We start from the raw sequence: 16,595 nt of genomic DNA, 5'->3' as shown, positions 1-16,595 counted from the left end.
TACAAATTAAGCATCAAAACATCATGTTATACAACAAATTGACAGAAAAAGAAGTTCAATACGCAGTAATGCTATATAGTAATTACTGTATTTATGAATTTAGCACCAAAATATCACGATATATTGAAAACATTGACTACAAAAATGCGTTGGATAATCCAGAACGTTGGAGAGGCGAGTGTTGGATAAGTGAGACTTTACTGTAATTACTACATAGCATTACTGCGCATGGAAGTACTTTTTCTGTCAAATTTGTTGTATAATATGATGTTTTGGTGCTTAATTTGCAAAATCATAACCTAATTTGATGTTTAATAGGCTTTTCCTGAATCCCTTATTATCCAACATATTCACTTATCCTGCCGGCCTGTTTATGTTGGATAAGTGAGACTCTACTGTATCTTGATAATCTTATACAGTAGAGTCTCACTTATCCAACACTCGCTTATCCAACGTTCTGGATTATCCAACGCATTTTTGTAGTCAATGTTTTTAATATATCGTGATATTTTGGTGCTAAATTCATAAATACAGTAATTACTACATAGCATTACTGCGTATTGAACTACTTTTTCTGCCAAATTTGTTGTCTAACATGATGTTTTGGTGCTTCATTTGCACTCTGAAGCCAGTCCACAATGGATCTGCACCAAACTTTGCACATTATCTACATGGCCAACATTGAATATTGGTGGGGTTGGAGGGGGCTGTTTTTGCATTCTGGGAGTTGTAGTTGACCAACATTCAGAAAGCACTCTACCAAAGTGGTGATGGAACTAGTAAACTTGCCACACATACTCAGCATGGCAAACTTTGAATACTGGAGGGGTTTCGAGGTGACTGACCACAGAGGCTGGGAGTTATAGTTCACCCGTATCGACATAGCAATCAATGTGCACCCAACTGATGGATCTGGACCAAACTTGGCACAAATACCCACTATGACCAACTTGGAATACTGGTGGAGTTTGGGTGGGGGAACGACAATTCTTTAAGGGAAAATTATGTACCAGATTTTAAAATGTGAAAAAAAAGAGTTAACCTCCCTCCCGCCTTCACACACATTCAACCTAGTGGCAGCGTTCCCAGAAAAAACGACAAAAAGGACAAAAGAGGGTATATATTTGCATAAAATGTGTATGTGCTCCTTTTATATCTATAGCTGGAAATTTGGAAATAATTACTGTAATTTCAGGACAAATGCAACACACCTGAGCACAGTGGAGGAAACTGTTGCTAAGTAATTTGCGAGCCTGCTCAGTCAATATGGACAAACAACAGGAGTTTCAAAGTAGGCTTAATTAAGAAGTTCATTCTACAGAAGAGTACATAAGATTTCTTCCTCAAGATGTAGTTAATGGACATTGATTGGTGGCAAGGGATGCAGAGTTATAATAGTGCCTAATGGACATTTTTCAGGTTTGAAAAGTATTTCTTTCTTTAAAAAGATTTTCCTGGTTCAAACAAAAGAAGCTATTTAAAGGTTATTTAAATTGGCTTATGATGTTTTAGTTGAATATGAGTCCCCTTCATGGTGAGAAGGGCGGGATATAAATGCCGCCAAATAAATAAATAAATAAATATGTATTTTATGTACAGTAGAGTGTCACTTATCCAAGCTAAACAGGCCAGCAGAAGCTTGGATAAGCGAATATCTTGGATAATAAGGAGGAATTAAGGAAAAGCCTATTAAACATCAAATTAGGTTATGATTTTGCAAATTAAGCACCAAAACATCACGTTATACAACAAATTTGACAGAAAAAGTAGTTCAATATGCAGTAATGTTATGTTGTAATTACTGTATTTATGAATTTAGAGCCAAAATATCATGATATATTGAAAACATTGAGTACAAAAATGGCTTGGATAATCCAGAAGCTTGGATAAGCGAGGCTTGGATAAGTGAGACTCTACTGTATTTATGAATGTGTATTGGGTTTTTAAAAAAGCCTTTGTACACTAGTTTGAATTTCACCCATGGGAGAAATTGAATTAATAATAATAATAATAATAATAATAATAATAATAATATAATAAAAATAAAAAAGTAAATTGAAGCATGGCGGAGGCTTAAAGAGCTGCAGAAGTGGAGCTTGAAAAAGTTGCTTTTTCAGTGAGCTATATTGATAACCTTGGTAGCACAACGGGTTAAGCCACTGAGCTGCTGTACTTGCTGACAGAAAGGTTGGCAGTTCGAATACGGGGAGCAGGGTGAGCTCCCGCTGTTAGCCCCAGCTTCTGCTAACCTAGCAGTTCAAAAACATGCAAATGTGAGTAGATCAATAGGTACTGCTCCGGCGAGAAGGTAACAGCGCTCCATGTAGTCATGCCGGCCATCATGGAGGAGCCGCAAGGTGCTCACAAATTTGTCAGGGATTCCAATTTTTTGGAGGATGATACAAAGACCACTGCGATTTACTGTGTCAAATGCCTTTGCAAGGTCAATGAATGCCATGTACAGTGATTGATTTTGTTTCCTGCATTTTTCTTGGAGCTGCCATGTAGTGAAGAGCATGTCCTCTGTTCCTCTGGAGGGGCGGAAGCACTATAACATTTTGAAACAATGGTAGAGAATAACAAGTCTCCCCCTTGGAAGACTACCACCGATGTCTTCATCTAGCCTGTAGCATGTGACTGTAGAAAGTGGTGAGCCTCAAAGTAGATTTTTTTAAACTAAAAATTGTAGAATTACAATGCCTTCTCATAGCACCAAATGCTACTCACGGGATTCCATAGCATTGAGCCCTGGCAGTGAAAGTGGGGTTAAACTGCATTAAGTATATGGTGTAGATGCACCCCTAGTCTGCGGTGGCACAATGGGTTAAACCTTTGTGCTGGCTTGACTACTTTTTTTCTGTGTCAGGAGCAACTTGAGTCGCTTCTGGAGTGAGAGAATTGGCAGTCTGCAAGGACGTTGCCCAGGGGACGCCCGGATGTTTTGATGTTTTTACCATCCTTGTGGGAGGCTTCTCTCGTGTCCCCGCATGACTGCTGACATGAAAGTTACCGGTTTGAATCCACAAGATGGGTTGAGCTCCCATTTGTCAGCTCTAGCTTCCTATGCGGGGACATGAGAGAAGCCTCCCAGCAGGATGGTAACACATCCGGATACCCCCTGGGCAATGTCTCAGTAGACGGCCAATTTTTTCACACCAGAAGCAACTTGCAGTATGTTCTTAAGTCACTTCTGACACGATTTAAAAAAAAACCCTAGTCCAAACCCTAGTCTACCCCATGCTGCTGAGTTAAGCTTGTTACTTACTTCTCCCTCTGAGAGGCTCATCTTTCACAACAGTACAGCAGGTAAATACAGTCAGCTGGTCTGCAGGTGAAGGAATTTCAAAGCCATTGTCTGTGTCTTTCAGTGTTGCGTTTTAAATTGAGTTTCTGACTCAGTTACTTCTATGTTTTGAATTACATTTTAGTTTTCAATGTGTATTTTATTTTTACTCCTCTAAGATCATTTCTGGCAGAAAGAAGGGTACGAATTAATTAAACAGGAGAATACCAAATCCAATTTGACTGAGAGCTTTGTTCATGTAGCATTCTGTTTCAAGAAAAATCTTGCAGAAGATGGAGTTTTTGGGGCTATATGGCCAAGTTCCAGAAGTATTCTCTCCTGACGTTTCACCCACATCTATGGCAGGCATCCTCAGAGGTTGTGAGGTCTGTTGGAAACTAGGCAAGTGGGGTTTATATATCTGTGGAAGGTCCAGAGTGGGAGAAAGAACTCTTGTCTGTTGAAGGCAATTATTTGAAGACAAACACAGCAAATGTACCCCCAAACTGATTTTGCAGTCTTGAGCTCAGTGTATTGTTGAAGGCTTTCATGGCTGGAATCACTGGGTTGCTGTGAATTTTCTGGGCTGTATGGCCAGGTTCCAGCAGCATTCTCTCCTGACGTTTCACCCACTTGTATGGCAGGCATCCTCAGAGGTTGTGAGGTCTGTTGGAAACTAAGCAAATGGAGTTAATATATCTGTGGAATAATGTCCAGGGTGGGAGAAAGAACTCTTGTATTTTGGAGGAAAGTGTGAAAGTTGCAATTAATCACCTTGATTAGCATTTGAATGGCCATGCAGCTTCAAGGGCTGGCTGATTCTTGCCTGGGGTAATCATTTGTTGAAAGGTGTTTGCTGGCCCTGATTGTTTCCTGACTGGATTTCCCCTGTTTTCAGACTGTTGCTATTTATTTACTGTCCTGATTTTAGAGTTTTGTTTAACACTGGTAGCCAGATTGTGTTCATTTTCATAGTTTCCTCCTTTCTGTTGAAATTGTCCACATGCTTGTGGATTTCAATGGCTTCTCTATATAGTCTGACGTAGTGGTTGTTAGAGTGGTCCAGCATTCCTGTGTTCTCAAATAGTATGCTGTGTCCCGGTTGGCTTATCAAATGCTCTGCTATGGCTGACTTCTCTGGCTGAGTTAGTCAAAGATGTGGGTGAAATGTCAGGAGACAATGCTTCTGGAACATGGCCATACAGCCTGGAAAACTCACAGCAACCCAATGATTCCAGCCATGAAAGCCTTCGACAACACAAGATGGAAAGCATTTGTGATGGAGAGGGGAGTAGAGGAAAGAAATAAAAGGAAAGGAGGAAGAATGAGAGCTCCATCCTTCTGTGCCCTACACATGAGTCATGCCTTTGAGCTTGCCTCCTGCCTGTTAGGACTTGGATGCCTGGAGCAAACTGTGATTCATGCAGAAGCACAAGAAGAGTGTTCCTTCGATGACAGACAGTTCTTGTTTTGCATATTTTCCCAAAGAACCGTTTTTGAGGAATCAGAATAGAACACGCACCTAGTTCCCCTTCAGGGAGGGGAGGACACATGTTAATGTGACTCAGCTCTCAAAAGTATGGGAAACCCTGGATTAGAAATCTGTATCATTTTTCAAAGACAGAGGTCATCATATACTGTAATTACAATTCCCGGAAATGCTGGGGAAGGATCCAACAAGCTGAAAGCGCATACCCATTTCCTTGTAGTGCAGGAGTTCATTTCCTTAGCAGAATTCTTCACCTCTAGACAAAACCGCAGTTCCTATGCCACCTTCATGGAGAGCTAAGTTAAATCAACTCCCGTTTCATCCATTATCCTCATGAATTTTTAAGGCAACCCTGATCTATATGTGAAGAAGGTTCCTCTTTTCAACATTGTCCTTTATTATTTAAGTATCTGGCAGTTCCGATCATAACTACTTAATAATTTCACATCTTCCTTTTTTTATCGTGTTAGAAGCGACTTGAGAACATACTGCAAGTCGCTTGTGTTGCGAGAGAATTGGCCACCTACAGAGACATTGCCCAGGGGATGCCCAGATGTGTTACCATCATGCTGGGAGGCTTCTCTCAAGCCCCGCAAGCTAGAGCCGTCAGACGGGAGCTCACCCCGCCTCGCAGATTCGAACCAGCAACCTTCAGGTCAGCAATGCAACCTTCAGGTCAGCAGTCCATCCAGCACAAGGATTTAACCCATTGCGCCACCATGGCTTATTGCATCTTCCTTAAACCGCTGGAATATATGCATTGCAACTTATTCATGTGGTTGTCTGTGGAGAAGTTGCCAAACAACAGGGCAAGACAATGTGGCTGTGTTGTTAAGGCAGGGATCTTTTATCTCCCAAATACTGCCGGCTTCTGAATCTTCTCCAACAAAGGTAATTCTCTCCTTACATGCTCATTCGACAGCTGAGGCTGATCAATTAATCACTGTAGTCTTTCTTTTAACATCTGTGTGTAGAAAGCTTTATGAATATTAAATAGCTCATCTCCATGGAACCCTGGGCTGCAATGGTCACAATACAGAGATGGGCAAAAGAAACCAGATGATAAAATCCCTGGGCTGTTGTATTTCGAAGGCATTTGTTTTTGAATACATACTGGCACATCCATGACTTGCATTCATATAAGTTTTTAATAACAAATGCAATGATTATATATTCTTAAAAAAGCAAGAGCCAAACAATGGGAATCTTGTTCACCCTTGCATTTCACTGAATTTTGTACAAATCAAAGTCCTCCATTTGAAAGTCTGTCCTCAGTTTTAAGATAAAGAATTATAAGAAGGGAGGGCACCTGGACAGCAGACTTGGGGAGCAGGGGTATTATCTGGTCACATAGCCTTCCCACTGTAATGAGATCATAGAATCATATAGTTGGAAGAAACCTCATGGGCCGTCCAGTCCAACCCACCTGCCAAGAAACAGGAAAAACACATTCAAAGCATCCCAGACAGATGGCTGCCCAGCCTCTGCTTAAAAGCCTCCAAAGAAGGAGCCTCCACCACACTCTGGGGGAGAGAGTTCCACTGCTAAACAGCTCTCACAGTGAGGAAGTTCTTCCTGATGTTCAGGTCTTTCCTGAAGTTTGAAGTCATTGTTCTGCGTTCTAGTCTCCAGGGCAGCAGAAAACAAGCCTGCTCCCTCCTCCCTATGACATCGCTATCATGTCTCCTCTCAGCCTTCTCTTCTGTAGGCTAAACATGCCCAGATCTTTAAACCGCTCCTCATAGGGCATGCTCTCCAGACTGTTGATCATTTTAGTCACCCTCCTCTGGACACTTTCCAGCTTGTCAACATCTCCCTTCAATTGCGGTGCCCAGAATTGGACACAGTATTCCAGGTGTGGTCTGACCAAGGCAGAATAGAGGGGTAGCATGACTTGCCTGGATCTAGACACTAGACTCCTATTGACGCAGGCCAATATCCCGTTGGCTTTTTTTAGCTGCCGCATCACATTGCTGGCTCATGTTTAACTTGTTGTCCACAAGGACTCCAAGGTCTTTTTCGCATGTACTGCTGTCGAGCCAGGTATCCCCCATTCTGTATCTTTGCATTCCACTTTTTTCTACCTAAGTGGAGCATCTTGCATTTGTCCCTGTTGAACTTCATTTTGTTAGTTTTGGTACATCTTTCTAATTTGTTAAGATCATTTTGAATTCTGCTCCTGTCTTCTGGAGTATTGGCTATCCCTCCCAATTTGGTGTCCTCTACAAACTTGATGATCATGCCTTCTAACCCTTCATAAGCCATTAATAAAGATGTTGAACAGAATCAGGCCTAGGACAGAACCCTGTGGCACTTCAATTGCACTTCTACATGAATTGCAGTATGACTCCTGTATTTGTGGCAGAATATTTCATGGATATGTTCCAGTATGTTGTACGGATACAAAAAACCAGAGTTAATAGTGAAACACATTGAAGGAACACTTTCTAGCAGAAGCATACCATACTGGATGACCTAGGAAATGCCTAGATAGGAAACTTTCCTTGGCATTGCTAGGTCTCACAGTGCAACTCCAGTGAAAGCATAGCATAGAATTGACTGGATGGCCTAGATGCCTACACAAAACATATTTTGTCAGATGTGGATAAATGAAACTGCAGGTACTGGCTTCATGGATATGGACGTTGTACTGTATATCATTTATTTCTACATTTATGTCTACATATTGGCACGTCAAAATATCTTGCAAATCTGTGTCTTCTTGTATCCCCTTTAGAGATGTGTCTCTTTTCTCTGTGTTGGGCAATGCATAAGCAACCATCCGAAATTCACTGTATAGTCTTGAGCACATCCCTCTGACCTACCTTCCAGGATTGTTGAGAAGACAGAGTTGAACCACCTTGTCACATTTGTTGATCTGAGCATCTTAGAAGAATAAAGGTACCATTTAACAGTGGCAGCTGCATTCTTCTGTTTCAGCGAGATGACAAATTATGCAATTTGGTCCAAACTGGAAAAGAACTTTCCAAGGTATTGAACCTATTGGGGAAGGAGAAAGTTCAGATTAAACACTTTGGGTAGCTCCTTTAAACTTAGCCTGAAACCTGGAACATATTCGCTGTCCCAATGAAATGGAAATCACTAGTTACTGTTACCTATCAAAAGACTTCAAAGTTATATAACTGAAAATGCATATTGGAGCCCATTATTCTGGGGACTGAATGCAGAACCCAGAAAAACTGTGCTGCATGCCAGCACAGAGGCAGATTGGACTCATCGCATGAGGCAAGTGACAAGACCGTAACACAATCTGGGCTGTTGATGGTCTTTGCATGTCAGTTATCATGGGGAGGTGACAGACCAGCAAAAGGTTGCACACAATTTGCACACAACGTTGTGTATCTTTTCCGCTAGTCTTATGCATTTGTATAGAATCACTATTGGTTTCTGTTTGTTTCATTCGTAAGGCCCCGTTTTCAGTTTTCAGCACCTCTCCCGAAAATGGACACCTTTCTGAATGAGCTTTTTCATCTCAGGTCTGCAAAAAACTAATATTTTCATCCAATTGGCGGCAACGCTCCCCTTCCCCTCAGTTTTAGGTTTAGAGGGGTGAAACTAGCCAGCTTCGCCGCCATTTCTCGCTGTTGTTTCCCCCTTCAATTGGGAAATCTACCTTGCACCACTGCTGAGGTCTTTTCATCGGAGCTAGGGTCGGACCCACAGTGGGATCCTTGGCGTGGGGCTGGAATGTGCCTTGTTTACTGGCGGCTTGGCGGGGCTTGCTCTTCATCGCATTTGTTGGCAGCCTTGCACCGCAACTGTGCAGGCCCAGAAAGGCACTGACAGGTGTGGGTACTTTTTGGGCCTGCACACCACATATGCACTCTTTCCATATGTGAAGCGTGCAGGACCAAAGTGCCCACGCCTGCCAGCGCCTGCAGCTGAGCACCAAGGAAGAGGTGCTTGGCTGCAGGCCCTGGCAAGAGCTGGTGCTTTGGGCCTGTAATGCCACTCATACACTCTCTTTCCAGGAAGAGTACATGTGTGGCGTGCAGGCCCAAAGCACTCACACCTGCCAGTGCCAGCAGTAAGAGGTGCTCAGCTACAGGCCCTGGCTGGCACGGGTGCTTTGGGCCTGCAACGCCACACACACACACTCTCCTTGGAAAGAGAGTGTGTGTGTGGCATGCAGGGCCAAAGCGCCCACCTCTCCCAGGATCTGCAGCCGAGCACTGAAAATCACTGTTATTTTCGTACCGGAGGGGGTGTACCATTTTGTGCCATCTGAATGAAACAAATAGTATGAAAACATGAATTAAATGGCTGAAACGGTTACCAGGCCCATGACTAATTTTCACCTTGCCACTTTGTGCGATAAATTCCAAGGCCTTGACAAATGCCTGGGCAGCTGTTGTAAAAATTCTTGCCTCCTTCATTAGTGGAGTGATCCCCACAACTTTATGATTCATTTGGTAAGTGGCTATTTGTAGTGGAGATTTTTTTTTAAATAATGTTATCTAGTCTTTGGGCCACTCTTCCCACCATCTAAGAGTCAGAGGAAAGCATGCCTACTTTATTGATCCCAGGCACTGCATACCTTAAAATGTCTCAGCCTGAGCCACCCTTCTTCTATTAATGTTGAATATTGCACAGGCCTCACTCAATGTAGTAAAAGTGGATTTCCACTTGTACAACTGGATTTCCCCTTCTTAGTCTTCTAGCTGTATTCCTTGGATCTCCCTTTCCAAATCTGCTACAAAGTGTTCCAGAAGCCTTCAAATCTCTGGAGCAGATTATCTGGAGATGGGGGAACACAGGAATGTTGTGAGAGATCCAATTTGCAAAGGATGTCCGTTTTACTAGATTTCAAAGACATCGCTGTGTTAGTCTGGAATATCATCACAATATGACACCCCCACCCCAGTATCTACATGGAATTTCAAATCGATACATACACAAAACTGTAGATAGTAGCAACCCCCATTGAAATGAATCCCACAAACACCACAGAGCACATAGAGAGGACTTACTGTATTTTTTTTAACGTAAATAGATGAAACAGCTGGTACCATGGATATGGAGGTTCAGTGGTGTGCAAAGGGTCTTGAACTACCTTGGAGACTAGCTGAGAAAATGAAGCATAAACTTTTGTAGATTAAATCTACTCGCTCAAATGCATCACTTCATAAATTGCAGTGATTTATTTATTTGCCAGTTTCTTAATCAGACTCAAGGCAGCAAGCAAGAAAATGAATAAAGTTAAAAATTTAAAACAGATTGATTAAAACAGCTTCAAAGGCTAATTTGAAAAATATGTCAACACTCAACCAGATTCAAAAATCCTTCTTGTTGCACTCTAGCCTTGATATACATTTCACCCAGCACCACACCAGAGTCCAATAGTACTAACTACAGCAGTTTATTAAGAAGAGCATGTATGAAGGGGAAAGGGGCATTTCCCAAAAGAGCAGCAGAAAAGGAGCTATAAAATAGCAGTAGTCCATATACAAAAGAGCAGTAGTCCAAAAATGGCAAGGTATATGAAGTCAAGGAAGTCAAGATCACAGGCACAAATCCATAAGCATGAAAACAGGAACTTCTTCCAAGGCAAAACTCTTTCAGGAACATAGGCAAACACAGGAAACTTGAATCATGAACTTGAGAGCTGAGAAAGAACCTGAAACTTTTGGCAATGTTGTCTCCTCTCAGAGACACCAAGTAAACATCACTTAATTTAAGCCCAGGCCCAAACAAGAAGCCATGAAAACATGCCTCACACACCTGGGTTTCAAGGATTTCTCATGGAGTCTCCCCGAGTGCCTAATTTATCTATCCTTCACTCCCTATGTCCAGAGACCTAATCTGATATCATGGGAAAACTCATCATTAGCTGAAGGCCGATTCACTTTCCCCTGTTGCCTTTTTTTAATCATGTCAGAGGCGAATTGAGAATATACTGCAAGTCACATCTTGTGTGAGAGAATTGGCCATCTACAGAGACGTTGCCCAGGGGACGCCTGGATTTGTTACCATCTTGTGGAAGGCTTCTCTCATGTCCCCTCATGAAAGCTGAGGCTGACATGCTAAGGAACGAACATTGGAATCCAAAACATCCTCTGTCTCATCTTCAGCTGCCTGCACTTCTCTCTGAACTCAGGTCTGCAATTCACCCTGATCACACACAGACTCCTCAGCTGGAAACCCATCACCCTTCTTGTCCTCTGAGAAATCCCCAGCCTCTTACTGAGCCACAACACTTCCATCGGCCTGCTCCATTTCTTAAAACATTCTTTGCAAAACATGTAATGTTTGCATTGTAATGATTTCATGTTTAATTCGATTTTTAGTGCAAATTATTATACAATCTTTCTTAGTACTTTGTTTTTAAAAAGGTGAGTGAAACATTTCAGTACTGTATATATAATAGTGCAGTATGTGCTGAAGACCCAATGATGGATTAGGGGAAACTGTTTTCAAATAACCCTAGTATTGCTGCCTCATATATGCTGCCATGACTTTATCATAAATAAATATTCATTATATTGCTCAAATGAATGAATGCTGCAGTATTAGTGCAAATATTATCAACCCTTAAGCCAAATACTAAACATTTCAGTGGTTGTTGTGCCTTCAAGTAATTTCTGACAGATGGTGTCACTAAATTGAACCTATTACAGGTTTATCTTGGCAAGATTTGTTCAGAGGGGATTTGCCTTTACTTTCCTCTGAGGCTGTGAGAGAGCTTTTCTCCAAGGTTACCCAGTGGGTTTCCATAGTCTTCAGAATAATCCCAGATTTACAAACATCTGATTTATAAACAACTCATAGTTGAGTACGGGGTTGAGACAACAGAAAGTGAGAGAAATCTACCCCTCAGAAGGGAAATTCACTCCTAAAAGAGTTATTATCATGGCAAAAAGGTGTCTCAGCTAAAGCTTTCTTAACAATCCTTTTTTCCACAACAAGCCAAATTTTTCAAAATCTAATTATCACAGGGACAGAAAGTTAGATGCACAGACAGCAAAACAAACATCACAGGCATGTTAACCTTTCCCTATGCTAGCCAAAGATAGATAGATAGATATACACACAAACACACACATATACATATACATGCACACTTAAAAATGTGGCTGTTCCAACTTACATACAAATTCAACTTGAGAAAAAAACCTACAGTGCTGTGGGGATTTGTAAAAGGCATAATGATGTAATGGGTTGACTGGAAAGACATGTGGCAGCAGCCGATTGGCTAAGTGTGCCAGGAGCCAACATTCTGATTGGCTACTGTCTCTGGCTTGCTGCTGAGATAAACGGTTTGAGCAGGCACTTATACATCAGAAGAACGAAAATGAAACAGCTATGGAATTAATGGCTGCTGACTCTCTGAAGCCTGATCATTTTTAAGGCAATGAGGCATATTTAAAGGCTGTTTTAAAAGGACTGTTTGTTCCCTCTGTTCTCTGTAAAAAGTCAGAGACTACTGTATATATTGTTGCTCTGCTTGACCTATTGAACTGAAGTAAAGTTACTGTTACTTATTTCACAGACCTGAGTGGCACGTTATTACACTGCAGGGTAAACTTTGGTTCAGAAGCCGTGGTAAAGCTTCTATTTATTTACATCTACAACATCCAACAAGAACCTATCTTGTTTGTAACTTGGGGACTCCCTGTACTCCAATGCTCAAACCACTACAAATAAATGATATTAAATGCTATTAGTCATACTACAGTAGAGTCTCATTTATCCAAGCTAAACGGGCCGACAGAACCTTGGATAACCGAATATCTTGGATAATAAGAAGGGATTAAGGAAAAGCCTATTAAACATCAAATTAGGTTATGATTTTACAAATTAAGCACCAAAGCATCATGTTATACAACAAATTTGACAGAAAAAGTAGTTCAATACGCAGTAATGTTATGTTGTAATTACTGTATTTACGAATTTAGCACCAAAATATCACGATATATTGAAAACATTGACTATAAAAATGCATTGGATAATCCAGAAGCTTGAATAAGCGAGTTTTGGATAAGTGAGACTCTACTGTAGTTGAAAAAGTTGCATTTGCAGATGTCAATGCAAAGACTCTCAAAGTCAGTGTTTTCTGGGGCTGCGTTGACTGTATGGCCATGCTGGTTAGGAAATTCCAATAGCTGCTGATCAAAAATGCAATTTTTCAAGCTGCCATCTTTTTTTCAAACCAGGGCTGTTAGTGTGTTTTAAAAACAGAGAGATACTTTTGCATTTTTTTCTTGGTCTGTCTGAAACTGTTAAAAGAAAGATAGTCTTTGAAATCTGAATGCTTCAGCAGTCTACAATCCCTAAATCAGCCCTTTTATCTGTGGAATGGCTGGCATGTATTAATTTTTGTCTTCACGCATAGTTCTTTGAAATAATGACTACACTGACCAGGAGCCAGAGAGAGTTTTGGGCAGTGGGACAAAGAAAGACCCCGGCCTCATTCACACACACGCACAGACACACTCCAGGAACAGAAGTTGCAAAGAAATTCTGGGAGAATGGGTCTTTTGACTGAATGTGCAGATTCTGCTTTTGAAGGACGTGGCGATGGCTGGAGAAGGGGACCGCTGGCCATGTGACGGGGCCGATTAACAAATGGGCTTTGTCATGTGTCACTTCGAGGACACCTGCAGCTGCTCCGGCCTGCCTTTCACAATGGGGGTGCTTTGTTAGCAGACTGGACTCCAAAGGATGGAGCAAATGAGCACAAAGAGGGGACGTTTTTTGCCGATTAAGTCACTGACTCTCCCGCAAATAAAGCTGTGTCATATAAGGAGCTCTCTCCTTGAGTCATGGGCTAACTTCGAAGGGCCGAAGTGAGCAGGATCATAAAGGGATGAGTCCTTTTGCAACATATTTCCTTTTGGAAAGGAAATGGCTAGTTGGTAAATCTCCAGCAAACAGCCATAAAATAGAATGGCATTGGGCTAGCATCTGTAATAAAATAGTACCAACACTGACTGCGTTTAGTGTTTGTTGATAAAAATTATATTTTTTAAGGAAACAAAACACCATTTCCTTTACTTAAAAAGATTAAAACCGTGATCCTTTGCACACTTCAGAGAGCGTGAGACACACTGAACTCAGTAGGACTTATTTCCAAGTCAATATCAAGTTGCGTGTCTGGCCTGCCGATGAGAGGCACCCCATGTCTTGAGAATCTACAACCCCCACTTAACTGTTGAAAACATTTTCTGTTATTTGGCTTGGCAATGAAAGGATTTCTGCCTTCTCTTCTTAATAGCTGTTTAAGGAAGACTGATGAATAATTGCTTCCATTTTTTCGGTAAACTTCAGATGGCTTTTTTCTTGGTAAATGAAGAGAACTGAATTAAAAAATTCAATTCTGATGCACTTTGTAATCAAACTGTAGTAAGGCTTACATGTAAATACAATGGGGTTCTTGGTGTCTTCTGTGTGTGTATGTGTGTGTGTTCCAGGACCCACCCCTCACTTTCGTGGATACCAATATTCCATGGATGCTCAAGTAGCCATTATAATAGCATAGTAAAATGCTGTCCCTTATAAAAATGGCAAAATCAAGATATGCTTTTTGGATTTTTTGTGGGAATATTTTCAAGCAGAGGATACTTGAATCCATGGATTCAGAATCTGTGGATGTGAAGGGCCTACTGTAGTACATACACAACCTTTATTGGCATACAACAACAAAATCACAACACAGGTACAGTAGAGTCTTGCTTATCCAACATAATAATAATAATAATAATAATAATAATAATAATAATAATAATAATAATAATAATAAAAACTTTATTTATACCCCGCCACCATCTCCCCGTGGGGACTCGGGACAGCTTACATGGGGCAGAGGCCCAAACAACATAGGACAAAACATAGGCAACATAATACAAATCACACTATAAACGGGCCAGCAGAACATTGGATAAGCGAAAATGTTGGATAATAAGGAGGGATTAAGGATAAGCCTATTAAACATCAAATTTTGTTAGGATTTTGCAAAGTAAGCACCAAAACATCATGTTTAACAACAAATCAACAGAAAAAGCAGTTCAATACACGGTAACATTATATAGTAATTACTGTATTTACGAATTTAGCACCAAAACATCACAATGCATTGAAAACATTGACTACAAAAACATGGACTACTAAAAATGGACTACAAATAAAGATAGAATTGCATAAAATGAACTTAAAATAACCACATTGTCAGAAGTTAAATCTGTAAAAAGTTCAGTCCTGTGAATTTTTAAAAAAAATCTGTGATCCTTGCCTGCCTAAAGAAACAGCTGTGGATCCGGGCGGGAGGCAGACTGCATTGGATAATACAGAACATTGGATGAGTGAGGGTTGGATAAGCAAGTCTCTACTGTATATACAACAAGAGGAAGTCACAGATGAAAAGAAAACATACTTAAAAGTTACTAATCTCAAGGATAAGACTTGCAACAGTCTCACAAAAGAATGCATCAGAGTTGCTCAGAAGATACGGAATTTTATAACACCCTTGACATTGAGAACACTGTAAAAAAAGTGGAATTCTTGTATTTCATCCGTATATTATCACATTTGGGGTAAACAGAGACCAAGGCCCAAGAACAAACCCTTTTGGAACATTCCACTTTTTATATCTCCCATCCAAAAGAGCTGATGGCAACACATCACCAAAAGCCAAGCCGTCAAAGCTGTCCTCTGCGTGAGGTTAATCAAAATGCGAAGCTATGCTGCCATAAGTCCAGGCTCGTATGGAATTAATGAAATGGTAGGGGAACAAGTTGTCAGATTATGAAAATCAAGGGTCAGATTATGAAAATCAAGATCCAAAAGTCTGCTCTTGACTGACTTGCGGCTTCCACGTTTGTGAGCATGAAGAGTGCTTCCAAAGACAAGCCAATTGCTTCAATCTTTCTGAGAATCAAAGAAAGCAATTCTGAAATAAAATGGTCTGATAACAGAGAGGGAATCTAGCTATCAAGATCTTCTTGAAAATGTGAAGAGTCTCTTAGCAGAGGAATCCCTGTAACACTAGTTTAAGAATGGCAGATTTATTAATAATAAAGCCTCCTCGTCATGCAGGAGTTTGTGTCTCTCTAATAAAAAGAAACAGTGGATTTTGCAGAAATGCTCCCCATACTCTGCATCATAAGTCTGAGGGATGGGCATGCATAGCTACCTGGGTGGCCAGACAACTGTTTTTTGTTCAATTGCTGACTAATGCTTTTCACTGAACTTTTAAAAAACAACGACTTTAGTTGCATATACAATTAAACATCATCCCGCATGAAGATTTTATGGATCTTAAAAGCCCACTTCTCATCTTATTCAATGAGCTTTGCAGTTCTCAGGTAGCAGCAATGGCAAGGTTGTTGATTCTATCTGAATGCTGACTGTGGGAAACTCTGAAAAAGGGTATGTGGGCAGGATGGTAGATCTCCCTTGGCCCTCATAAGCTTGTGTGATATATCTCGTTCCCACAGACAGAGCAGAATGGAATGTTTTTATTTAGAATGTATGGGGAATGCAAAATGATGTGATAATATTCATTACTGCAGTACACTAAGGAAGTATCAGTCTGAGTCTGTGTAAGCATTCTCTCTCTCTCTCTCTCTCTCTCTCTCTCTCTCTCTCTCTCTTTGTGGTAAATAACAGGAATAAATTAGGAGTTATATAAAATGGCAAATGGTGGATAAGGACATAGGAAGCACCTTGCTGGATCTCATGACATACTGTCTTTCCATGGTTTCTAAACACTTAAAAAACATTTTAAAGATTGAGTCCCACAGAGGCCATCAAACGATGCAAGAGTACTGTGACGCCTCTAAGCTGCGTGAGCACTGGAACCAACAC

At 40.9% G+C, this 16,595-nt stretch overlaps 1 long non-coding RNA gene across 1 annotated transcript in view; it reads left to right on the top strand.

Moving 5' to 3' along the window:
* Nucleotides 1-698: 698 nt before the first annotated feature.
* The window catches only part of LOC134296535 (uncharacterized), a 51,158-nt gene continuing 35,261 nt past the window's right edge, over nt 699-16,595 (top strand). Inside the window, exon 1 of the long non-coding RNA XR_010003314.1 lies at nt 699-1,419. This is a non-coding gene — a long non-coding RNA (uncharacterized LOC134296535). The remainder of the gene's footprint in view (nt 1,420-16,595) is intronic.

Source organism: Anolis carolinensis, chromosome 2, assembly GCF_035594765.1.
Source record: "Anolis carolinensis isolate JA03-04 chromosome 2, rAnoCar3.1.pri, whole genome shotgun sequence".
Taxonomy (NCBI): Eukaryota; Metazoa; Chordata; class Lepidosauria; order Squamata; family Dactyloidae; genus Anolis; species Anolis carolinensis.
The sequence above is the reverse complement of the archived record's forward strand: the minus strand, read 5'-3'. Positions and strand labels throughout refer to the sequence as shown.